At 44.3% G+C, this 25857-nt stretch overlaps 1 protein-coding gene across 1 annotated transcript in view; it reads right to left on the bottom strand.

Annotated features, from left to right (window-relative positions):
- FARS2 (phenylalanyl-tRNA synthetase 2, mitochondrial) overlaps positions 1-25857 on the bottom strand; it is a 625214-nt gene that overhangs the window by 293557 nt on the left and 305800 nt on the right. The window lies entirely within an intron of this gene.

Genomic DNA, 25857 nt, shown 5'->3' on the forward strand with positions numbered 1-25857 from the left:
GCTGGTGGCTTGAATTCTCACTTTTCCTTTCTTTCTTTCTTATCTCTCTCTGGTTAAATAAAATAATAATAATAATAATAATAATAACAACAACAATAACAAATAAAATTAAATAATTAATTAATTTTTAAAGTAAATCTAAAATATATCTCATAAAATAATTTTTTCTTAAACTCTTGAAGTCTGTAGGTGTATAAAGTCTTCCATTACCTGGGAATCTGGAGGGACCCTGTGTAGAAAATGACACTGTAGAAAGCCACAAGCCTAAGGACTCAGCATCACTTCTTTGGCTGAGGGTTGTTGAAAGGAATTAGTAAATAGAGCTGCTTAATAAACAATAATTACTAGACAATCAGTATCATTCTTATCACCCTGGTCATAAGGCCTGTCTACACACACAAAAGAGAACCTGGAATGAGAGGCCAAAAGGCAAAGCCAGATATTGAGAGAGGGTTGAGGTGGCTTCCAGAACAGAAAACCAGGTACAGCCTCAATAGGATTTCAGAGCCACATACAGACACAGCATAAACTTCCACATCATCTTCCCTGGTTAGTTCCAAATCATTCTTCAACCTTCAGGTAAATATCACTTATTGAGACCTTCCATGACCTATTGATTAGGATGAATCGCCTTGCCAGTACTTCCTCCAAACCTTATAGTGTCCTTTCTATAATATTACAGTATTCACTCAAAAATATCTACTGAGCCCCAATCATGTGCCAGACACTGCTCCAGGCGATGTGAACACAACACAAACAAAATCTGCTCCATTTTCCAGAGTTCCAACTCAGCTAGTGATCTCACTGTTCACCCAGAATGTCCCAGATCTGTCTGAATTCTGTTCCCTTCCTCACTCCTTAGTGGAGTCACTAAGTCTTGCTGATTTTGACCTCTGGATTCTCTCTTGAACTAGCTTTTCTCCATCCCAATCACTGCTGCCTGGGACTGCCCATCGTCTTCCTGGAGAAACAGTCCCACAGCCTCTTTCCAATGTCCACTCTCTAGTTTCCACCCTCTCCAATCCGACCTACATACCTAAAACTGGAACTCCTACAATGAAAATTGGATCATGACCATTTCTTGTGTCAGAATCTGTCACCCAATGTGTCAGATGATCTGACACGGACCTACCTTCCCTTGGCTCCTACAGCCTTCCACATTTTCCTTGTGCTTCCGCCATATTGAATTATTTCCAGTTTCCCACATATGTTCTTTTTAATGTCCACCAGTGATGGCTACCAAGGTTCCTATCACTACTATGTGCTTAACACATACTTGTAGCTTAAAAGAATGAATAAATGCAGGTATTCATGCTGTTCACATTTACTGGAACTTCTGCTTGAATTGTCCTTTATCTCCAGTTGTCAATGTTTCTTGTCACATTTGCATTCCATAGGCCTAGCACAGCATCTGTAACCCAGGAAATGCTAAATAATATTTGCAGAATTAATGGATGGACAGATGATTGATACCCAAACCATCTACCTTAGCTTAGGACACAGTAGAATCAAAGCAGGTAGAAAGCAATCATTTGTTCCTTCATGAAGAAGCCCAAAAGTCTTTGCCAGTTTGCCTTAGAAATACAAACTATGTAAGTCTTCAAAGGCAAAATCAAAATAAATGAACAAAGTGACCCTCCAGGAGGAGACATGTCCTTCTTATTTCATTTTGCTTTTAATTCAGCTGATATTGATTGAGGTAGCAGAAGGGTGGCACCACATAATGGAAATGGAATTGTCCTGGGAGCCAAAGGACCTGAAGTAAATTCTAGTACTGCCTCCACCTCTAATTAGCCGTGTGACTGGGACCCAGCTATATCGGAAGCCGGCCCACGCTGCAGACCTCCTATTTATGTGAGCCATTGAAATCCCTGCATACGTCTTAGATGATTCCTGACTCTTAAAACGAAAACAGTGCTGACTAACGTCCCGCTGTTATCATCTCTTGTGGTTGCATTATGCTGAGCAAGCCAACAACTGCCGTAGATAAGGCATAGTTTGACTCTAGCCGAGCACTAGGCTAAAGACTCTTATAATATCCTCATGAAAGAGAAAAGAAAGCTTGATTATTCAGTTAGATGGATCCGAAACTTCATGAACCAATATATGCAAAAAGTTCTTAATAATAAATGTGCATGCATGATGAGAGGTCTCTTGTACCATCATGCAGGCCCCTGCACCTGTCATTCTATTTAGGGTTTTTGGCAGGCTCTTAAAAAAATGAGAGACATACTTATCAGACTTAGAGATCTCTAAAAGCTGAAAGAAATCATTAACATTATAGATGCATGAGACAAGTTTCAATGGCCTGAAGGGGCCAGGTTTACAAGGAAGACAAAGGCCTATTCAGGTCATAGGTGTCTGGAATGACTCTTACCTCCTCAGTTTTCCCTCAAAATATATCTAGAGGGACCAGCAGTTAGTGTAATGGCTATGTCGCTGGACTCCCACGTAGTCGACCGTGGTTTGAGTCCCGAACCTGGCAGGTTAAACTTACACCGGGCACGTGTGCGTGCGGGTGTGCCCAAGATCCTGAGAGGAGAATAGAGGAAAAGGGATTGCGGCGTGGCCATCCCCTCTGGGGGTGGGGGGTGATTTCTCACTTTCTGTCTCTCTGTCTCTCTCTGTCTGTCTGGTGAGCGTACACGCCCTATAGCATAAACCTCTCCCCCCCCCCAAAAATATATATATCTAGAAACACAACATAGCTTATAAATGAGACTTCCCTATTTTTCTTTTGAGATTTTATGGCTTATAATGAAGTTTCCTGTTCATGTGTACATTTTCATTCTCTTTTGTGGACAGAGTATTATTTCTTTATTCCAGCTATTCCCTCAAGTTATTTGAGAAAGCTGCCCGTTTGTGATTAATTAGCTTTTTGATTACTGTGGGTTTAAGAGCCTTGAGGCCTTTAGACATGTGCACCTGAAAATGAAAATTTATTAACATTAACATAATGACATTAAAATGATTTTATGTAACTGCATGATTTATATTTATTTGGGAAGTTATTTAAGCGTAATTTATAGCTAATTTTTCACCAGCACAACTGCTTTCGTTCTCTCGTTTTCTGCTGGAGGAAAACCTCAAGATGTCTTACATCCCTTCTCATGTACCAAATGTTCATCTTGGCAGCTCTTACTCTTACCTATCATTCCCTCTGTCCCTCTGCCTTTTCTCTTACTGGCTGGTTCGACTAAAAGTCTGTCCAGTTGGGGACCAGCAGATGGCATAATGGTTAAGCTGTTGGATTCCTACATAGTCGACTGCAGTTCAAGTCCCAGATCCAGTGGCTTAAAACTCACACCAGGCCTGTGTGTGTACGTGTGCCCAAAAATCCCAAGAGGAGAATGGAGGAGAAGAGATTACGGCATGGCATCCCCCTTGGCAGGGAGGAATGATTTCTCACTTTCTCTCTCTCTGTCTCTTTGGTGAGCACTTGCACCCTATTGCAAAAATCTCTCCAAAGAAAAAAGCATCCATTTGTGGGGGTGATGTACTTGCGCTTCCTGACTGTTCATTTTTCCTAGTAGGTCCTTTGAGTGAAAGAATCTAGCCCCCTCTAAGCTCAGGGGACAACTGAGTCCAGTCTACAAGTCCTCACTAGCCCTAATGAGGGTGTAAAGGAAGAGGAGAACTTGAATCAGGTTTCAGCCCCAAGGTGAGCTCTGATTCTGAATATCACAAAAACCTTACACAGATGAAGGGGGTTACTGATACCTGCCTAGTCCTTAATAAATAGTTCATTTTTCATTCGCCTATTTATCTTTGTGAGTGAGTGTAGCTCTCTCGGCAGTGAATCCCTCGAATGAAGCAGAGGATGATAATGGGACTTGAGAACAAAGTTTTTTTTTTTTTCCTTGAGAGAGATTTTTGCTATTAGGTGCAGGTGCTTGCCAGAGACAGAGAGAAAGGAGAAATCAAACCTGGGGTGAAGGCTACGCTGTAATCCTTCTCTCCCTTCTACCTGGAATTTGGGCACGCAAGCACACATGCCCGGAGTGAGTTTTAATCCGTCAGGTCCAGGCCTCAAATTGCAGTCAATTACATGGGAGTCCAGTGACGTAACCATTATGCCGTCTGCTGGTCCCAAGAACAAAGCTTCGAACCCGTTCTACTACATCGGGGGTCAAGCTCATCACTTTGTTTCATTGTTCTCCCATTCAGTTACTCACGCAGCAGATGCTGACTGGCATGCTTGGCCTTGTGCTAGGCTCAGGGACTGCAAAGATGAATAAAACACAGCTCTGCCCTCAACTCAAAATCCTGCCACTCCATCAGTAAGCGTTATGTGCCTATGACGTGCAAGTCTCCTGACACGTTGGTTCTGGGGTCCTAGGGAGCTTAAAGGCTAAGAGGAAAGAAAGACAGGCCATGTAGCAAAGGAAAGGGTCATAGAAGGTGGAGACGCTGCTTCAGCCCTGCAGCTCTGACAGGGTTGCTGGAAGGAAGCTGGGTAGGACGATGTCCTGGAGGGAGAAGGCAGAGGAACCACAAAAGCTTCCCTTACGAGGCGACCCAAGTCCTCTGGCATCACTGAAGGTAGAAGGATGATGCTTCACTCTACAGACACCCACAGAGCCAGAGGTTATAAAAATTGTGAAATGAGGCAAACTCTGTTCACAGGAAAAGTGTGCCAAAGTCAAACCAAACCAAACCAAAACCGGCCCAGACAAACCAAACACGAGGCCTCGCCTCGGCCTCCCCTGGGGAAGCCTGGCAGATACTGGTCCTCCTTGCCGTCTACGTAGATGACAAGCTCTTTAATCAGCCTGCCGCTGGCAGGCCTTGCAAAATGGAAAACTGAAGTTACAGTTAACGCCGCCATACAGAGCTCTACGTGAAATCAGAAAACAAAACTGAGAAACATAATGTATTTTGGGTAAAAGGAAAATAAACTGGAGACCATGTGTATATATAAACACGGAGAGGAATATACATATGCTACATGTTGGTATATATAGATGTTGTGTTGTGGAGGACGCTCTGCCCAGCAACTTGTTTTTTTTTGAAAACAGCACATCCCAGCAGGTACCCACATAAAGAAACCACCCACTCTCTGAGAAGACTGAGGCCCTGATGCTCAACCCGTCTCCTGATGCCCTACGGCTCTCCTGATCCAGCACTGAGATTCATTATTACCCTTTTTTGTTTTTTTTGTTTATGTTTTTTTTTTTTTTTGTCTTAGGGTGCACATGCACTTGCCTGAAAGAAAGAGACAGAGACAGAGAGAGGAAAGTGAGGAATCACCCCTTGGAGGATGGCCGCACCACAATCCTTTCTCCTCCATTCTCCCAGGATCTTTGGCACGCAAGCACACGCACCTGGCATGATTTTGAAGCCACTTGAACTGGGCCTTGAACCCTGGTCAGCCATGTGGGAGTCCAGTAATGCAACCACCACACCATCTGCTGGCCCCTTACTCTCTTGTCTTAATGATAGTTTGTGCATGCACATGAGAGAGAGAGCACTCAACACAGAGTCTCCTCATGCCACAATCCCCATTCCCCAGCCCTCCTGCTCCTCAGGATCCCAGGTGCTGTGTGTGAACTCAGCAGTCCTCAGGTTTGGACTCCCAGTGGTAGACCCTGTGGATTCCAGCCTAGCAGGGTGCTCATTACTGTCCTGCCACAGCAGCTGGACTGACCGTATCAGCCTTGATATCTTCTCACCCATCATCTACTCTCTGGAAAAGTGAAGTCACTCAGAAGACTGGGACCTCTTGCCTTCTCCTTACAAACCCTTCTCCCTGGCTATACCCTTTGAGTCAGATCTGCACTGAAATTATGAGAATCTGAGCCAGCGCTGTTCTTCTATGACCCATCCGTTCATTTCCTCCTTAGGCTCACTGAGATTTTTGGGTGATATTTTCATCAGCTCCGTAATGTTAGCTAAAAACCACTCATCAGATAACAGCCCAGCCGAAGGCATCAGTGGGTTATCCTGGAGTTTGCACACGAAGGAAGGCTGGAGAGGGTGGGACTGGGCCATGCTGGACGGTGAGTATCACAGCAAAAAAAGTGTTCATGGCAATTCCAACTGGGTAAAACAAGATCATGCTTACGACGTTACCAGTCTACACCTAATGCCCACTTCTACTTCCTAGGACTGAAAGAGAAAAAAATATCCACCCCTTCTAAATAATAACTCAGAATTATTTATCAATTGCTTACGAGGGTTAAGCAGCTGCGGCCTTGGGCCAAATCTGGCCATGCCCATTCATACATGTGTAGCCCATGGTTGCCATGGTGGGGCTGAGTAGCGCAAAGACCACCTGGAAACCAGCCCTCAAGGCTGCCAGTATTTACCATCTGGCCCTTTACAGGAAACATTTGGTGACTACTGCCTTATATTTAAGTATCACTACATACTGTCACTTCTTCCAAAAGGCTCCCTGTTTTCTTGCTGCCCCCTCATTTCCAGCGACATCACTATGTTTCAGAACTCTCCACCTCCCAGTGTGGAGTATTGTCCCAAACCAGCCCGCTCTGCATCGTGGAGCCTGGCCATGTTCTGGTCACTCACGCCTCTCAAAACTATGCCCAAGAACTTACATGCTCTTAGTTGTCACCAAAGCCCATTTCCTAATTTTATATCTGAGGGCCTTTGAATTCAGACGTGGTCTCACCGCTGCCCTCTGCCCCACCCAGATGGCACCCTCACGGCTACTCATACCCCCAAGTTCCCCTCCTCTGCCACGTCAGTTTCTGCTGCTCCTTGGCCAGCCCAGGTGACTGATTCTACTCCTATTTCCTTGACGGGATCTTCTCCTGCTGACGCATAGATTTCCTCTTGACCTCTCCACATTCTGCTCATTGGTTCACATTCTGCGACCCAAGTGACTCACTCATGGCTCATTTCTTGCTAAGTGATCTGCTCACCTTATAGATTCCAATTGTGACAAAAAGCATATTAGGAGGAAGACTATAATACGAGATAGATTCTGCTGAGAGAAATGCATCTGAGGGATGACCCGCTCTTTGCTGTGGCACCCAAAACTACACTCGATTTCAACATGTAGACCACTAGGCATCTCAGGGTGCACTGCCCAAGCTTCCATTGGAGTATGCACTGTATGTCGCAGAGCTACATGCAGAGAGAAAATAAAAGATTGTTCATCGGACCAGCAGTTAGTGTAATGGTTATGTCGCTGGACTCCCATGTAGTCAACTGCAGTTCGCGTCCCGGACCCGGTGGCTTAAAATTCATGCTGGGCATGTGTGCGTGCGTGCCCAAGATCCCAAGAGGAGAATGGAGGAGAAGGGATTGTGGTGTGGCCATCCCCCCCTGGGGGGGTGAATTCTCGCTTTCTGTCTCTCTGTCTCTCTCTGTCTGTCTGGTTAGCGCACGCACACTATAGCAAAAAAACCTCTTCAAAAAAAAGAAAGAAAAGAAAAAGATTGGTTGTGACGCAGGGAGGTCTATTATATTTTAACAAAACTTAAAAACTCACTGATTTTCCATAGTTGCATACAGCAACTCGGAATTATGTACCGCTTGCTGGCCAGACACACTCAACTCAGAAGGAAAAGAGGCTCCTCCAGTGGGATAGAAGTTCTGGCCCGAGATACCCGGTTAGATGATCAAGGTCTTTAACATGCTGAACATTTATAAATAAACTTCTATAGTTCTAACAACATAACAAAAAAATCTCTAAGAAAGAAAGGCCATACACAAGTTGTCCCCTCCTGCTTTCTCCTTTTTCTAGGTCTTTGGTCTTCTCGCCATGTGTCTCTATAATGTGCCTGCCTCACCCCACATGGTCCGACCCACCACCAAGGGGGTCACTGGCTGCCCGGCTGAGTCGCTGGAAAAAAGAGCCCAATTTAGAAACTAAACTCAAATGACCAGTTCTGCCTCTCCTGAAAGTTACCGCCATTGACAATTCCTATCGCTGCCTTCCCTTTAGATGGTCTCAAAGCCATCGCCAGTTCGACCCCAGCCCACCAATTACTCACTCTTGTCTGGGAACTCTCACTTTTAACTGCTTTTTGAAACATAAATGAAAGTACTAAAAATTAATAGCTGAAAGGAGATGAAAAGGAATAGGCTTCGAACTCGCTTTTAGCCATTACAAGTCAGGAAGAGCTAAATGCTAAAAATCAGACTTAAAGAAAAACAAAAAAAACCTTTCTTTTTAGGAACAGGTACAACATAGGTAGGAGATAACACCTAAACTCCCAAATGGGTTGTGAGCATAACAATTTAATTTTTTTTTTTTTTGGAGAGATTTTTGCTATAGGACATGTTTGTTCACCAGAAAGACAGAGAGACAGAGAGGCAGAAAGCAAGAAATCACCCCCCAGGGGGGATGGCCAACGCCGCAATCCCTTCTCCTCCATTCTCCTCTCGGGATCTTGGGCATGCACGCGCATGCACCCGGCGTGAGTTTAAGCCACTGGGGTCCAGGACTCGAAATGCGGTCAACTACATGGGAGTCCAGTGACATAGCCATTACGCTAACTGCTGGTCCCAGCATAATAATATAAGTGGTGTGCCCATTTCCTAAGTAAACTTTAGCCAATCTGACTATGTTTAACAGGAAAGCTAGTCAGACATGGCGGAGTTAAGTGTCAACCACACTGTTCATGTGTTAGGAGTCATCCATTTTTGCTACCAAATCCTGAAACCTCTGTCTTTGAAAGGCTGTGAGCACTGTATTCACAGAGAAGGCAGGTGGCAGAGAGGGGTTGGAGAGGTTAGGTGTCTGTGTGAATCAGTTTTTTAGAAAGATCTGAAACCCCAAACAGCAGAGTGCATGCACTCGAATGTGTGAAACTAGAAAAAAGTCATCTTTGTGTTGAAAAAAATCAAAGCCATTTATGACAGACACACGTCCAGGAAAGGGGGACAGTCTTTAAATATATAGTTAGCCTTTTAGCCTCTCTCTGTGGAAAACTCTGGATTGCCAAGAGCCACACTGAAGATTTATTGTTAGCCTCAGATTTCCCCTGCTATCTTATTGTTCATGAACTTTCAGAGTGATTTTCATTTTCAGCGAGCTGGTTTCAGAAATGCCTAAACAATCAACCACTGCAGCAGACGGCTTTTCTCAGCAGTAGCCAGGTCTGCGACTAAATCTGCCCTGTCCCTGTGAGGCAGATCCTTCCTGGGCCCAAAGCCTCTTTAGTCTGGTATCAGCATTTGTAAACGCTAGTCTTCAGGAGGCTGACACACATTGGGAGTCTTAGCCAGTGATGAAAGTTACTAGAGCGACCAGCAGTTGGCGTAATGGCTATGTTGCTGGACTCCCATGTAGTTGACTGCAGTTCGAGTCCCGGACCTGTTGGCTTAAACTCACACCAGGTGCGTGTGCGTGCGTGCCCAAGATCCTGAGAGGAGAACGGAGGAGAAGGGATTGCGGCGTGGCCATCCCCTCTAGGGGGTGATTTCTCGCTTTCTATCTTTGTCTCTCTCTGTCTTTCTGCTGAGCACAAGGGCCCTGTAGCAAAAAGCTCTCTATTTAAAAAAAATAAAAGAAGAAGAAGAAATGACTAGAGACAAACCAGGTTAGTTTATTCCCGATCCCACCCACAAGGAAGGGGAGTTGGCACAGCTGTAAAGTGAGGGCAGGGTGGCCGTTAAACACCTGGTACACTAGGATCTGCTGGCCTGCCTGGCTGTCCCCAGCACACCCCAGTCCCACACTCTCAAACTATCCATCAGAATGTCGCACGTATTAGACCAACAGTAGGGCATTTCCCAAGCTTGACAGTCTAGCCTCGGTTTCCAGTTCACGCTTGGGGTAGGGTGCCCTCCTCTGCATTGATCTCTGCTTCCCTCTGTAGAGAAACCTGCAGTAGAAGGACTCCCCTGATCTTTCACTTTGCCCTCTTCCAGATGCAAGGAGTAAGTTCCCTGACTGGCCCATATTTCTCAATGAGCTGGAACTAACCTTCAAAGACTTCAAACACTGGGCATCTAGTCATCTCCCAAGCTCTCCCCTCTCAGAAAGAGGACAGACTATGTCTTTCATGCAAACCTCATCATTCCCTTAGTGGGCTGGAGGGGAGGGGAGGGAATGGAGGGAAGGAAGTGACGGCAGATCCTATTGATGAAGACATAAATCCACGTGCTCCAACCACTCCGGGAGAAATAAAGCTGGCATCCTGTCTCCTCCACCTTTAATGTCTTAGCCTTAATTTCCTTTAAACTCAGGAGGGAAAGACTCTTGCTGTAAAGCAATAGCAAGTGAATTTGAATTTTCAATAGCAAAAGCATACTCTATTATAGAAATGTTTAGGCAACTGGCAGAAGAAGAGCCTCAGGAAAAATTCCACCCAGGAAATCAACTATATTCTGCCTCTTATTCCACAACTGCTTTCTTGAGAAAGCGGTTGGCCACCAAATCTTCTTCGGCATCACAACTACTGTTTCAGCCTTTGAAGAGAGATAGTACTATTTCTTGTTTTAAGTACACAACTTCTAGGCGGAAATTGTGATTGCTTCCGCCTAGGTCAAAAAACTGCTCCTAGACAGTCAACTAAAAGTTTTTCTTTAATCACATGAGTGGTATAGAAAACAAATGAAAAATTATTGCAATTATTTAATTTTTCCTTTTTTTTTAATAGACCATAGATTCGTTTATTTTTAACACCCATCGTGCCATGAATTCATAGAGAATAGTTTCTAGAAGCTTAGGCACCTTTCCATTGGTTCTCACAAAGTGTGTTTCTCTGGGTGGAGCAGGCTGGCGCTTTAGTCGAACCCAGGTACCTTTCTCTTTGGCTTCTTTCTTTTTCTGGTCATTTTCTTTCATGTGTTTTAGGAAGCTATCTCTGCTTTTAGAGTGTTTAATATGCTCAATACACACATTAATTCTCTGGGCAAGAATCTTGCCCTTAACTTGTATGTTTACAACAATGCCAACAGCATGCTGGGTAACGTAGATTCTTCCATTTTTGCCATGGTAATATTTGTGGGACATTCCTTTTTGAACAGTACCCATTCCCTTGATGTCTACAATATCACCTTTCTTGTAGATTTTCATGTATGTTGCCAAACGAACACTCCATGTTTTCTAAAAGGCCCAGAGAACGTATACCAGGTGCCTCTCTTCTTTCCCTTTGTCTGTCATTTTGGTTAATTACTGAAAAATGGCGGTGCCAGCCAAATCTAATTTTTTCTTTTGATTATCTGATGAGATGACTGATATAAAACTGTGCTGTTGAGGAAAGGCTGGAAGGTCACTGCAGGCAGATTTAGATTCCACGGAGAACTCTGTTCAGTGCACGTGCCTGGCATGTTATTTTTTTTCTTTCTTTGGAGAGGTTTTTAGCTATAGGGCGTGTGCGCTCGCCAGAAAGACAGAGAGAGACAGAGAGACAGAAAGCGAGAAACCACTCCCCAGGGGGGATGGCCACGCCACAATCCCTTCTCCATCATTCTCCTCTCAGGATCTTGGGCACGCACGCACACGCGCCCGGCGTGAGTTTAAGCCACTGGGTCCGGGACTCCAGCTGCGGCGGACTACGTGGGAGTCCAGCGACATAGCCATTACGCCAGCTGCTGGTCCCAAGCCTGCATGTTATTGAAGGACGCCCTAGTGAGCTACACATAGAGAGCAGAGGCCTATCACGCCTATCCAGACTTATTTTTATACAACCAGTAATAATGATACTTTATTTTAAAAATGAGAAACCCAAGGCATTGCTAATGCCTTTATGTAGGCATGAGTGCACTGTCCTGGGCAAGTTGAAATGTGTATTCATCTTACTAGTTAATGACTCTGCTAAGAAAATGGAGTTAACAGCCAAGAGCCATTGAGGCAATATGCCACCAGGCATATGCCATGAGCTATACAGGCATTATCTTTCACAATGTCCCCAGGGAGCTTATCTGTAACATATACGTTATTTTATAGAATAGATCTAAATCGTTCAGTTTACCTGGATACAAAGCTTAGGCACTGGAGGTGTAACTCAATGTCTTTTAGTTTAGATATGAAGATGAGGAGTGGCAGATTTTATTTAGATCACACATATCTGTTGGTTTGGTCTGTGTAGCCACCCTGACCCCCAGTTCTCTGTAGATGAATGAACTGTGCTTCTTACACACTACACCCTCCTTTCCTACTCTCCTAAAAAGAGCAAAGCCAAACAAACCAATCATCTCTCTTTCAGGGACTTGGGTCTTGAATGAAATGTTACGTGACAGAAAATGTGTCATTCCACATCGTTCTATGGCCCCACCTTGAAGGAGCTCCTCTGTATTCCACAACGACTCTGGATCGCATTCATTTTTGAGACCTAACTGTGCAACTCTTCCACTAGTTCAATGAATTATTCAGTAAACTCTTAATAGATCCTCCATTCTTTCTCAATCTAAGCTAGCTAGAATGGACTTCTACATCCTACAACTAAAACACTGTGATTCCCTCAGAAATTCAACTCGGTCTGACCCAGGAGCCTGTGGCCATAACCCTGGCAGTCTGGGATCTTCCTTGGCTACTACCCCATGCCCGAGACACCTGCACTTTGCCTTATGCTGGTGGAAAATCCCTGGAAGGAAACAGCACAGCCTTCTCCAAAGCAAGGTTCCACCCAAGGCACCTGGCTTTGCTCAGCCCTCTGCTGGTGAGGCCAGCCTTGATTCCCTTTGGTTTGCCCACGAGAGATACTTTCTAATGCGGTATCTTCCTCCTCAAACCGTATTTAGTCTACATTCTGCTTCAACAAAACCAGGCAGCTATTAGTAGCCTTGAGAAAAGCAGCGTTTCTATGAATACCCCCTCGGCCTCCACATCAGCCTTGTTCTCAAGATGCTGAAGAAAATGCAGCCCCCGAGATACCAGAATGTCTCACTGTACTGCACACACTTTTCCAAGGCTAAAAAAATAAAGTGTCCCCGCAAGAGAGGGAAGCAACACGACTGAATATTAGAGAATTGGATCTGATACCCAATAGGCTTTCTAGACGATGTCAAGTGGCAAAACTGCTGATGTGAAGAATCGTGTAAAAATGACGTCTTCGTAAAACAACACATGTACAAAGGACACTGCCCCTGGAATTGCCACATCGGCTTTGTACATTGGCATTTTCTTCCGCCAAAATTTCAGATGCCCCTTATAGTCATTTATGCAGAGGGATGAGAGACAGTAATGAAAAGAAAGTAATCTTACAGGGAAGGTTGGAAGCCAACACAAAAGGAATTGAAAATGTAGGTCATCGCTGTACCAAAGTTTAAGTAGTTAGTGACTACTATTTCAGTCAGATTCAGCGTTAAAAAAGAAAAGAGCAACATATGATCTCATCAAAGATATTCTGGCACACAGAACTGGATAAATGGCTTTGGACCAGTTTTCTATTTCTGAATCCAATGACATCAACAAGCCAAAGGGAAGCAAAGTGGGTGACAACGATCCTGACGTCTAGACTACAGAAAACGGTGAGAAGCCTACAGGAGCCAAGGAGAACTCTGAATTTTCTCTTTATTTAATTTTAATTTATTTTTAAAGAATTACTTTATTTAACTTTATTTATTTATTTAAATTTGACCAGAGAGGGACAGAGAGAGAGAGAGAGAGAGAGAAAGTGAGAAAGCAAACCACCAAGTCCGGGTCTCGAACCACGGTTGGCCATGTAGAAGTCCAGCGCCCTTAACTACCATGCCAAGATACAGAGAATTCACAGCAGCAATCATTGGCTATCAGTCCGTTTAACTCACTCATCTCTTGGATGAGTATGTTGAGGCCCATGGTTTAAATGACTTGCCCCAAAGTCACAGACCCAATTAGTAGCAGAGGATCTGAGTTAGAAACCAAGCATTCTGACTCCATCTTTATACATTCCTTTCATCACATTGTGCTAATTCACTCACGTCCTGGGCTGGAGGACACTAATGTATAGTCTTGAGTGCATGAAGTTAAGACATGATTGGGCCTTCCTAAGGAAACCACCAGGGAAGTACCGACTTCCCTGTCTAACTCACTTCTCTTCATTCTACTCCCAAGATCCTTCATTTGGAAAAAAAAAAGTGATTGCTCCAAACCTCTCGGGTTCCTTGAGGTACACCCTGGCCAGAAATCAACTACAGAATTGTGAGGAAAAAAAAAAAAATCAGGCCAGATGCAGTCTCAACCGATGCACACCTCGCCCAAAACAACTTCAACAAGGAAAAGGCATGACTTGCTTCAGTGGAACTACAACTGCCACATTCCAGTCTCTAACATCCTGGCTTGTTTATGCTGTAGATTCACCCAGTGTAACCGAGGAGCTCTTCTTCTTAACGCGGCGACCTTAACCTTTTCTGCATGCTGCTCCTCGGCCGTGAGAAGATATTCCATATCAAATGCAAGTAAAAGCCGCTGGTAGTCAAAGCGTCAGCTGCTTTGAGATGTGGCGGAATTAGTCACAGGGAAGATAAAGCTACCTCTACTCCTTGTGGAAACTGAAAACCAAATAAAAAAAAAGGCTCATAAATCTAATTCAACCACTCAGCCAACGTCTGATGCTGCGTGCGTGGTATATGCAGTTACTCTGCTGGCGTCAGGGACACCGCGATGAACAGATTCCTCCCCTGAGCAACCTAAAATCTAGAGGACAAACACAAAAGTAAAAAGAGCTAAAAACGAGGCCAGCTGTATGATAAGTGATAAGTTTCGTCAGACGTCTGGATGTCAGTTAGTTAACTTGGCTGGTCTGATTCACCTTGGCAATTCTTTCCCCCTGCTGATGCTCTTGGACAGCCCCTCTGGAAAAGGGAATAGCCAAAAACCTGGTGACAAGGACAAGACAGAAATAAAGAGCCTGAAAAGTCCACCAGCCAGATCATTGTATCTTCTAAGATAATCTGCAGCTATTTTATCATCGGAAAAGGTTGTCTTTCCAGTTTAGAACTCTGAAAGATGAATACAAAAAAAAAAATTTTTTTTAATCATTTTGTATCCTTTAAGATTTATCCTTGGGATCAGTAGTTAGTGTAATGGCTGTGTCACTGGAATCCCATGTAGTCGACCGCAGTTCGAGTCCCAGACCCGGTGACTTGAACTCACGCTGGGCACGTGTGTGTGTGTGCCCAAGATACCGAGAGGAGAACGAAGGAGAAGGGATTGTGGTATGGCCATTCCCCCCACCCCCCCACCCCCTGTGGGGATTTCTTACTTTCTCCCTATAGCAAAAACCTCTCACAAAAACAAAAAACAACAACAACAAAATTTGTCCTTGATTTCGTTCAGTAAAAACCATAAGCAGTGTTTGAATTGCCTAACTCAACAAATATATAAGTCTTAGATATCCCCTGGAGAGCCTCCACGGCCCCAGGAGTACCCAACACAAGCAGCTAAGGCAGATGTGTTTGAAGGAGGTACTCATCCCTTCAAACATGGCTCCAGAGTTGTATAATAGTTACACGATCCCTAATTCATAGCAATCTAGGGAAAAAGGCTGAAAACTATTTGTTTATTCACGAGGAACAATAATGTAAAACACTTCATTGCCTTCAGAGACTCCAGCTCCTATAACAATGAAAGGTTAATGAATTACATATTTAGGGTAGAGGAGAATAATCTAAGAGATTACATTTTTAAAATAAATATTTCCTAAAATTCTGCTTAAAACTAAGGATAATAATGGGACCAGCAGTTGCACAATGTCTATGTCGCTAGACTGCCATGTAGTCAACCGTGGTTCAAGTCCCAGACCCAATGGCTTAAACTCACGCCAGGCAAATGTGCGTGTGTGCCCAAGATCCAGAGAGAGGAGAATGTAGGAGAAGGGATTGTGGCGTGGCCATCCCCCCTGGGAAGGAGGGGTGTGATTTCGTTATTTTGGATTGAAAATTCATATGTGTGTTGTGATGAGAAAAAAAAAAAAAATTTATAAAAAAAAAAAAAAAAAAAAAAAACTAAGCATAATGAAACTAAGAAAAATAAAATGACTCACATATATAGCTCTCAATGAGAACTGTGAAGAAAAGATTTTAAATAAACCTAGGGAACTATAAGAAGGTTGAATGACACTACTGGCATTTGTCTTCCAGAGTTAATACCTTACTTACCATGATGATGGTTAACACAGGCTTTTAACGGAAGGTGTGAAATGATATTTGGTGAAACGTTATTTCTATTATTAACGAAATACACACACACTCTGTTCCCTTGACTCATTGTTTCTGGCATTTAATCTATGACAGCCAATCATTTCAGATGCTGTTCAGTTTGTCCTTTATCTTCCATTAAAGATTTCATTCTCACTGGGCCTGGCAAGAAGATCTGGTTGTTAGAAATGCTCAAAATTTGGCTAAGAGGTTATGACGACGGCCACTCCACTCGCCTGATCCCACATTGATTTCCTTCTCCATGTAGACAGGTTTCTCTGAGATTCAGGAACAAGTATCGAATTCCAACTCTCTTTTCTTAGGCAAACTCCATCCTTTCAAACAACATGACTCATTTTATATTAGAGTAATTGTATTTCTTTTTTTTGGAGAGGTTTTTGCTATAGGGCAGAGAGAGACAGAGAGACAGAAAGCGAGAAATCACCCCCCAGGGGGGATGGCCACGCCGCAATCCCTTCTCCTCCATTCTCCTCTTGGGATCTTGGGCACGCACGCACACGTGCCCAGCATGAGTTTTAAGCCACCAGGTCCAGGACGTGAACCGCGGTCAACTACGTGGGAGTCCAGCAACATAGCCATTACACTAACTGCTGGTCCCAGAGTAATTGCATTTCTATGACAGCACACGGTATATTCTACATACATGTAGGTGTGATTTGTATAATATGATGCTATCATTCTGATTAGAAGGGCCTTGGAGCATTCAAAACCTTCACACGTAAGATTTCATTTTATATATGTCCCAGTACCATCCTATAAGGAGGTTATTCTTAGTCTTATTTTAGACTTATTTTTCACTGAATGCTGTTCATAGTTATAGGAACATTAGTCACTCTATTTACGAGCTGAACTGTGGCCCCTCAAGACTCATATAGTGAAGTCACAACCCCTAGTAATTTGGAATGTAACTATATTTGGAGACAGGGCTTTTAAAGAGATAATTAGCTAAGATGGGGTCACGAGATGGACCCTAATCCAAGCCGACTGGTGGCCTGAAAAGAACAGAGAGTAGGACACGAGAAGCCCAGACAGCAGGGTACGTGAAGACAAGGGAGAAGACAGCTGAACACAAGCCAAGGAGCGAGGCCTCAGGACAAAGCAATCCTGCTCACACTTCCATCTCATATTTCTCATCTCCAAAACCGTGAGGAAATAAATCTCTGCATGGAAGCCCCGCCCCCCCCACCCCCAATTTGGGATATTTGTTACGGCAGCCCTACAAGACTAACACATGCACATATGTCCGCGGTATACTCTACACAGATGCCCAGTTTTTAGACAGGCAAAACCACTGATTTCCCTACCTGGCCAACGAAATATTCTGAATGCCAAACATCTCCGAAGATCTGACTTTAAATCATCGTATACAGACTGCTGTAGTTCCAACACCAGAATTGTCATCTACAAACACACAAGTGTGGAAGCAGCAGTTAGTGTAATGGCTATGTCGCTGGACTCCCATGTAGTCGATGGCGGTTCGCATCCCGGACCCGGTGGCTTAAAACTCATGCCGGGTGTGTGTGCGTGTGTGCCCAAGATCCCGAGAGGAGAATGGAGGAGAAGGGATTGCAGTATGGTCATCTGCCTTAGCGGGTGATTTCTCACTTTCTGTCTCACTGTCCCACTCTGTCTGTCTGGTTAGTGCATGTGGCCTATAGCAAAAACCTCTCCAAAAAAAAAAAAAAAAAAAGCCACACACACACACAAGTGGCAAACGATCCACTTGAGCCACACACTCTGCAACAAAGCAACTAAAGAGACAGAGACGTGCAGCATGGGAAAGAAATATGCAACCTAGTGAAAAACTGAGTATTAAATAGAGCAGTAACTCCCTCTCCTCCCAAAAAACTAAGAAAATAATATATATAGTTATATATGGCCAAAGTAGTTGGGAAGAAAGTGAGCAGAATAATTAGTCGGGCAGGGGAGAGGGGACAGGAGATCCTGGGAGAAAAGTAGGTCATAGTAATTGGGGATGATTTTGACAAGATGGGTTTCTGCCACATGCAGACAGGGAAAGGCTGCTTTGTGCTTTGTGCTTTGGCAGGACCTCACAACACTGCTATATTTTAACAGGATCCCGGTCTTGGGCTTGCATTTCTCAGTTCTGCACTCCAGGCAAACAGTCAATTAGGGCTGATACACAAGTTGTAATCTACTTCCTATTCCTGCTTAGAAGAATGAGAATTTAAATAAAAATCTCTCAGATTCCAAGTTGTTCTGCTATGATCTCTGCTCTTAATTACTTCAACCAAAAAGGTAATTAGTGTGGATCAAGTCAACCTTGAGCTGCGTAGACCACCCCTTTAGGGTTACTGGCTTCATTCTGGATAAAACATAACGGATGATCTTTTGACCCAAGGGAAAAAAAGCAAATTTGGAATAGATAACCCAAAGGCTTACAGGTGTATGTTCCATTAGGAGTCCTTTAGCCTGAATAGCATGCTTCCATTTTCCCTTCCAACCTCTGGATTCTTTTTCTGCACCTTTTCATTGTTTCTATTAGGCAAGACACCAGAGGCATTCGTAGAATAGAGGCACTGTTCACATTTCCAATTCACTTTTAATTATAGAAAACAGTTGGCAAAATATCAAAGCCCCATGTACAATTTCTTCTGGTTCCACTGGGAGCACAGGGGTTTACCAGGGGAGAGAACAACAGAGGCAAACAATAAAGTTTGAGGATTCTGACAAGGCAGAAGAGGAAAAACAAAGATGAAGACAGAAAATGATGCCAAATGTACATCGTTTGCCAGGACACCACCTCGGCTCGAAAGTGAAAAATGTGCATTCTAATTCAAAGGGGCCACACTTTTCATGGGGTCTAGCCTATCATGTTTTTGACCTCTATAGTTTTCACAGTTGAAAAACTGTTTTATTGGAAAGGGTAGAAAATGAAGCGATGAGAAGCAGGGAGGGGGGAAAAAAACGAGTTCTCCGTGCTGGCTGACCTCTGTCACCCAGAACGCACCACCTCACCCAGCGAGTCATTTTAGGGACTGTGTTCCGAAGAGAAGAGCAATTACCTCCTTAAATGGGCCAACATGTTCATTTATTTAAAAGGGTCAAGGAGAAGGAGATTAATCTGAACTATAAGGAAGCTTGTGATAGAGTTATTTTCCACTGCTTTTTCCTCACCTCGTTTTCTTTTGACATTTTAGCCCAAGAGGACTCCTTGAACTAGCTCTAGGGGAAAGGGGGGAGGAAGCAAAGGGAAATGATAAAGCCTTTCAGTACCGACGATGTTTGATGCTTCATTCATCCAGCAGGTGAACTCATGCAGGCAATACGTCAAGGGAGATACAAGAAACATAGGAAGGATGAAATGTGAAAGAAACAACGGAAGCGAACGCCCAGAAGAGGAAGGATGGATAGTGGGGACGGCCAAGAAGCTAACCAGGCACAAACCTAACAATGGCGTTGGCCCATCCACTAAGGGGTCACCCTCCCTAGACCTAGGAAGTAAGTGTGTACAAGGCAACCCAAACTACTTTGCTCATGTTCATGTGCAGAGGCACAAAGGGGGTTGAAACACACCAAGGGCATCTGAGTAAGGCTGAGCTTCTAATCTGTGGTGCTTACTGAGAAGCTAGGCAGTGCAGGGCACCAGGCCAGAGACTGGGATTCCAGTCCTAGGGCTGCACAACCTCAGCAACTCTCTAGATCTTTCTAAGCTTCATGGTTTTTGTTTTTGTTTTTGTTTGTGTTTTTGTTTTTAATTAAGAATGGTTGGGCCCTGAGGCAGGCAGGTGGTAAGGTGGTTAAGGATACTGGACTCCCACATGGCCGACGGTGGTTTGAGTCCCGGACCTGGCGTCTTGCGTTCTTATTTTCCTACTCTCTCTCTCTCTTTCACACTCTGTACCTCTCTGGTCAAATTTAAATAAACGAATGAATGAATGAATGAATGAATAAAATAAGTTCAGTAAAACTTAAAAAAAAATAAAAAGAATGGTTGAACTGTATGATCACAAAGGTTTCTTTATGGTTCTAAACTCGAAAATTTTACTTTGTAAAACAAATCTGACCTAAACAGTAGTCCCTAACTACTGAAACTCTGAGTACCTATCTGAAACTTTAAACCATTCCCACAAAGGCTACTTGATAGCATAACAAGAGGCAAAAAGAGAAACAGAAAACAAGAATTAGAGAAAAGTAAGGCATGCGAAGAGGAGTGCACTGCCTCAACAATGGCCCAAGATAAATTTTCAACGCCAGTTCCGTCTCCCCCCTCCCATCTCCGCCCAGGGTCTAGGCATTCCAGACCTTCACTCTGTCCCTGCGAAGACCAGGCCGTCCACTGTATCCTCAAACGGAAATCGTATTTTCATCATAGAGGGGTATGTCAGGAAAGCAAGAGGTGTTCATCAAATAAAAGCATTACACAGGTATCTGAAACTTACTTATTTAAAGTAAATGTAACTGATTTTTTTTTTTGAGAGGTTTTTGCTATAGGGCACGTGCGCTCGCCAGAAAGACAGAGAGAGACAGAGAGACAGAAAGCGAGAAATCACCCCCCAGGGGGGATGGTCACGCCACAATCCCTTCTCCTCCATTCTCCTCTTGGGATCTTGGGCATGCACGCACATGTGCCCGGCGTGAGTTTTAAGCTACTGGGTCCAGGATGCGAACCGCGGTCGACTACGTGGGAGTCCAGTAACATAGCCATTATGCTAACTGCTGGTCCCATAACTGATTTAATGATGACCTCTCTATAAATGCTCGTCAGCACCTATACTGTGTAAGAGATATTCGCTATGCATGCTTTCTGAGCATTATTTCTCTTAACTGTCAAAATAACTCTATAAATAACTGATATTATTGCACCTCTTATAGAGGAGGAAACTGGGGCGAAAAGATACCAAGTGACTTGTCCAAGGTTGCAGGGTCAGTTAGCAACACAGTGAGAAGACAGGTCCTGCGTCTTGGCTTGGTGATCAGTGGAGTGATGAGGTCTCCTGGGAAGACCATGATTGATCTTGACTATCTCCTCAAATCCCAGTTTAATGCAACCTTGGCAACTCAACAATGGCATTTATTCTATACAACATTTACCAGATATTTCTTTCATTTAAAATAGGATTTCTTAAATGTGGTTCTGTACCAAGCACTGTACTAAGAGTTAGGGTGGCCACTGCTTTCAATAGTATTAAAATCTAAACAGAGAAAAGAAGATGAGATAAGAATTAGAAGAAATCTTGGGAACCAGCAGTTAGCGTAATGGCTATGTTGCTGGACTCCCACGTAGTCGACCGTGGTTCGTGTCCCGGACCCGGTGGCTTAAAACCCACACCAGGCGCGTGTACGAGCGTGCCCAAGATCCCGAGAGGAGAATGGAGGAGAAGGGATTGCGGCGTGGCCATCCCCCCTGGGGGGTGATTTCTCGCTTTCTATCTCTCTGTCTCTGTCTGTCTGGCGAACGCACATGCCCTATAGCAAAAACCTCTCAAAAAAAAAAAAAAAGTGGTTTTGGGCAGGTTACCTTCTGCAAGCCACTGCTCTCTCACCAGTGAGACAAGAACAGCGATCACAGAGGTTCACGCTCTACCTTGGCACTTGGCTGCCGAGGGCTCCCTCTACGTTAGGAACTGCAGTGCCAGCTGGTAAGATCACCACTCTGCTTCTGTCTGTCTATGGTTATTAGAGGCTGGTTCTTCTACCTCTGTCCCAGGATAGAATCACTGAGTTACTGCACAGAATTACCTTTCCTGTCCCTGTCGGTCTAGACAGTACGTTCTAGAAATGTCAGCACCCTGGACAGATGCCCTTGCACCAGAGGCCGTTCTGTGACTCTCACCTGCCAGCCCTTGGTGCATTTTCACCCCAAGTTCCCTAGGCACAGCTTGCCACCTGCTGACCCCAGGCTGGATGTCCTGGGGCCCCTCAGTCCCACCAGCTTGTGGTGACAAGGAGTCCATCGTGTTTTGAGCCCAGAGGCCCACACACAGGTTACAGGGGAAACAACAAAACACCTAGGTGTGCAAATCAAAAAACGAGCAAAAGATCTTCTCTGTGTAAGGAGCGCTATCTACGCTGACTGGTGTCTATGTGTACCTCACTTTGACACGTCTTTGAAATAGTCACCAACACTCTTCGACGTGAGCATCCAACACCCTTCATTTCGGTCCTTCTAGGCGTCTAATAATATCATGCATATAGCATGAAAAAAAAAAATGTGACCTGAGTATTTCAGTTGTGAAATTCAAAGTGTCGAACATTCATTTGGGGGTGCTAATATTAACGTTACCCGCCGATAACATTATCACCGGGAGACCATCTCCTCTCTTCAGAGAAGATAGAAGCGGATCATCTTGCAAGGAAAGGCAAAAGGATTCGCTCTCAGTGGTCTGTTCATATGTTCACATGATGTAAACAGAGCTGACAGCTGTCCACGGGGGAATGAAGGAAAGAATCCAAGGCTAAGAAGCCCAGGAGCCCACACGTTGGCCACCTGACCCCACAGCTGGTCCTTTACCATATACAAAAGAAGTCTTGTTGCTCAGCAACGAAATATGCTTGCATTGAAGAAAAAGCGAATCAGTACAGTGTGGGTTTTGATGCCTTCATGAGCAAAAGTAAAACAAAACTTTACTTGGGAATTCTGATTGCAGAGTAGTCTCTCTTATGAGATAACTTTTATCTCTATCCCCACCACTAAGCTGAACAAATACTGATTCAGGAAACTACTACCGAGGAAGAACTCACCTGAATAGAAGATTAAAATGAAAGTAAGTCGCAGAAATGACAGATAACAAAAATGTACCTATCCGTGTGAGAACCCAGTTCAGGGTTTAGAGATACAGTGGGAAAAAACTAAAGCCAAAAGGTAATCTCTTACTTTATAAATGCTTTCTAAAAAAAGGATGGGGACCAGCAGGAGGTGTGGTGGCTAAAGCACTAGACACTCCCACATGGCCGATCACGGTTTGAGTCCTGAACCTGGTGGCTTACTTTCTCACTTTCTTTCTCCCTCTCCCTCCCCCCATCTCTCTATCTCTATCTCTGTGTGTGTGTGTGTGTGTGTATCTCTGGTCAAATCAAAATAAATGAATTAATAAATAAAATTAAATAAAAATAACTCTTGGGACCAGCAGTTGGCGTAATGGCTATGCCACTGGACTCCCATGTAGTTGACCGCAGTTCGAGTCCCAGACCCAGTGGCTTAAACTCACACCAGGCACGTGTGCGTGTGTGCCCAAGATCCTGAGAGGAGAATGGAGGAGAAGGGATTGCGGCGTGGCCATCCCCCCTGGGGAGAGATTTCTCACTTTCTGTCTCTCTGTCTCTCTCTGTCTGTCTGGCAAGTGTACACACCCTATAGCAAAAACCTCTCAAAAAAAATAATAATTCTTTAAAATGTTTTGAAAAGATTATAATATTTTTTCCAAATAAACATTTGAACTTTACCACAATTAGCATTAACAAAGAGAATTTTTTTTAAAGATGTATTTATTTGGTGGGCCAGCAAGTGATGTGGTGGTTAAGGTGATGGATCCCATGTGACCAACTGTCTGGTTCAAGTCCAGGGCCCGGTAGCTTAAAAAATCACTCTAGGTCTGTGACATTGTATCCAAAATCCTGAGAGGAGGATAAAGGAGAAAAGATCCTGGTGTGGCCATTCTCCTCGGAGGGGGGGGGGGGCTATTTCTCACTTTCTCCCATTCTCTGTCTCTCCCTGGTGGGTACACTAGCCCTATAGCAAAAATCAAGGGAAAAATAAAAAAGAAAAGAAAAGAAAAAAAGATGTATATGGTAATACTTTTGCTATGATGATCAGACACTGCATATATGCTTTGAAATACCATAGTGGGGGACCAGCAGCTGGACTCCCACATGGCCAACCATGGTTCCAGCCCTGGACCCAGTAGCTTGAAAACCACACCAGGCACGTGTGCATGCAGGTCCAAGATCGTAGGAGGAGAATGGAGAAAGGATGGTGTGGCCATCCCCACCCCACCCCCCACTGGTGGGGTGATTTTTCATTTTCCCTCTCTGTCTTTCTCTGTCTCTCTCCAGCAGAGCATGCATGCACCCTGTGGTAAAAACCTTTAAAAATAAAATAAAGTTTTAAAAAATTGTATGCCATAAAAGTGCATAGTAATTAAATGTAAGTTTTTTGTTTCTTTGTTTTTTAGGGGTTTCTTTTAAGTACTGGGGGAAAATTTTTTTTAAAATGGAGTCTAACAATGTCTCCTTCCTCCTGCTTCAGCCGCCTGGGTAGCTGGGACCACAGGGGCATGCCACCACACCCAGTTCTTCTTTGGAGAGGTTGTTTGTTTGTTTGTTTTGCTATAGGGCGCGTGCAGTGCACTCGCCAAACAGACAGAGAGAGACAGAGAAACAGAAAGCGAGAAATCACCCCCCACGGGGTATGGCCACACCGCAATCCCTTCTCCTCTGTTCTCCTCTCGGGATCTTGGGCACACACACACACGTGCCCGGCGTGAGTTTAAGCCACCGGGTCCAGGATGTGAACCGCGGTCGACTACGTGGGAGTCCAGCGACATAGCCATTACGTTAACTGCTGGTCCCAACCCAGCTCTTCTTCATACAGGGTCTCACTACATTGCCCAGCCCAGCCTGAAGCTCTGATACTCCTAAATCAGACTCCCACATACCTGGCATTATAGGTACGTGCCACCATTCCTGGCTTTTTAGGGTGGGCCGGAAATGGAACTTGGGCCTCCCCTGTGGTTTCACCCTGCCAAGCAGCAGGTGTCCGGTACACACCAAGGTGGCTGAGCCCAGAGGAGTGTCTATAATACTAATAGCAACATTTCCTGAATGTAAATGGCCCTGTGCAAAGTCTTTCATATTCATTAAGTCCTTACCACATCCCTGAGAAGTAATGCTGTAATTTCCATTTTATAGCCGAGGAAACAGATGTTCAGAAGTAATAAATAACCAGTGAAGGTCCACATGGCTAGTTAGTGGCAAAGCTGGGATTCCACTTAACTGCAGAGCAGAGCTGCCCAAGAGAATTGCCTGCGTGCTGGAAATGTTCTCTGCGTGGGCCAATTTAGTAGCCACAAGCCACATGTGCCTACTGGCACTGGAAGTGGGAATAATGTGACTGAGGAACTAAAGCTTCAGTTCTCTTTCATTTTCATCCATTTTAATTCACATAGCATTGTGTGGCTAGTGGCTACAGTCCTGGACAGAGCACCTTGAGAGAGGTGGTCAGCAAGCCATAGGTTGCAGGTCAAATATAGACAGTAGCTCATTTTATACGGCCATGAGAAAAGAATGCTTTTTTACATTTTTTTAAAAGGCCTAAATAAAGACAAAGAAGATACAGCAGAGGCAGCAGACAGCCTTGTTACAAGCCTACAACAGTGAGTGTCAGGACCTTCACAGAACAAGTCCGCTGATTGCATCTGAGACCTGCACTCTTGGCCCTCGGGGATAAAGATTCCAGACCAGACCCCTATTTAAATCCTGTCAGTGTGAGGAGGACATCGAAAACCACACTATGGGACTGCTTTCCTGTCTTCCATTATACTACACATTGAGCATCCCTAATCCCCAAAATCCAAAATCCGAAATGCTCCAAAATCTGACTTTTTTTGTACTCCCAGAACATGCCGCAGTGAAAAATTCCCACCTGATCTCCTGTACTAGGTCTCAGGCAAAATGCTACAAGAGGAAAAATACTGTAAAGGCCCAGGCAGGTAATGTAGTCAACAGTATACACAATTGTAGTGCTAGAAGCCACGTGGCCAACCAGAGTTTAGATCCCTGGTTGACTTGAAATATGTTGGGCACACATGCACACACCCAAGAGGCTGATAAGTTGGAGGG

Source organism: Tupaia chinensis, unplaced genomic scaffold, assembly GCF_000334495.1.
Source record: "Tupaia chinensis unplaced genomic scaffold, TupChi_1.0 Scaffold000048_1, whole genome shotgun sequence".
Lineage (NCBI taxonomy): Eukaryota > Metazoa > Chordata > Mammalia > Scandentia > Tupaiidae > Tupaia > Tupaia belangeri.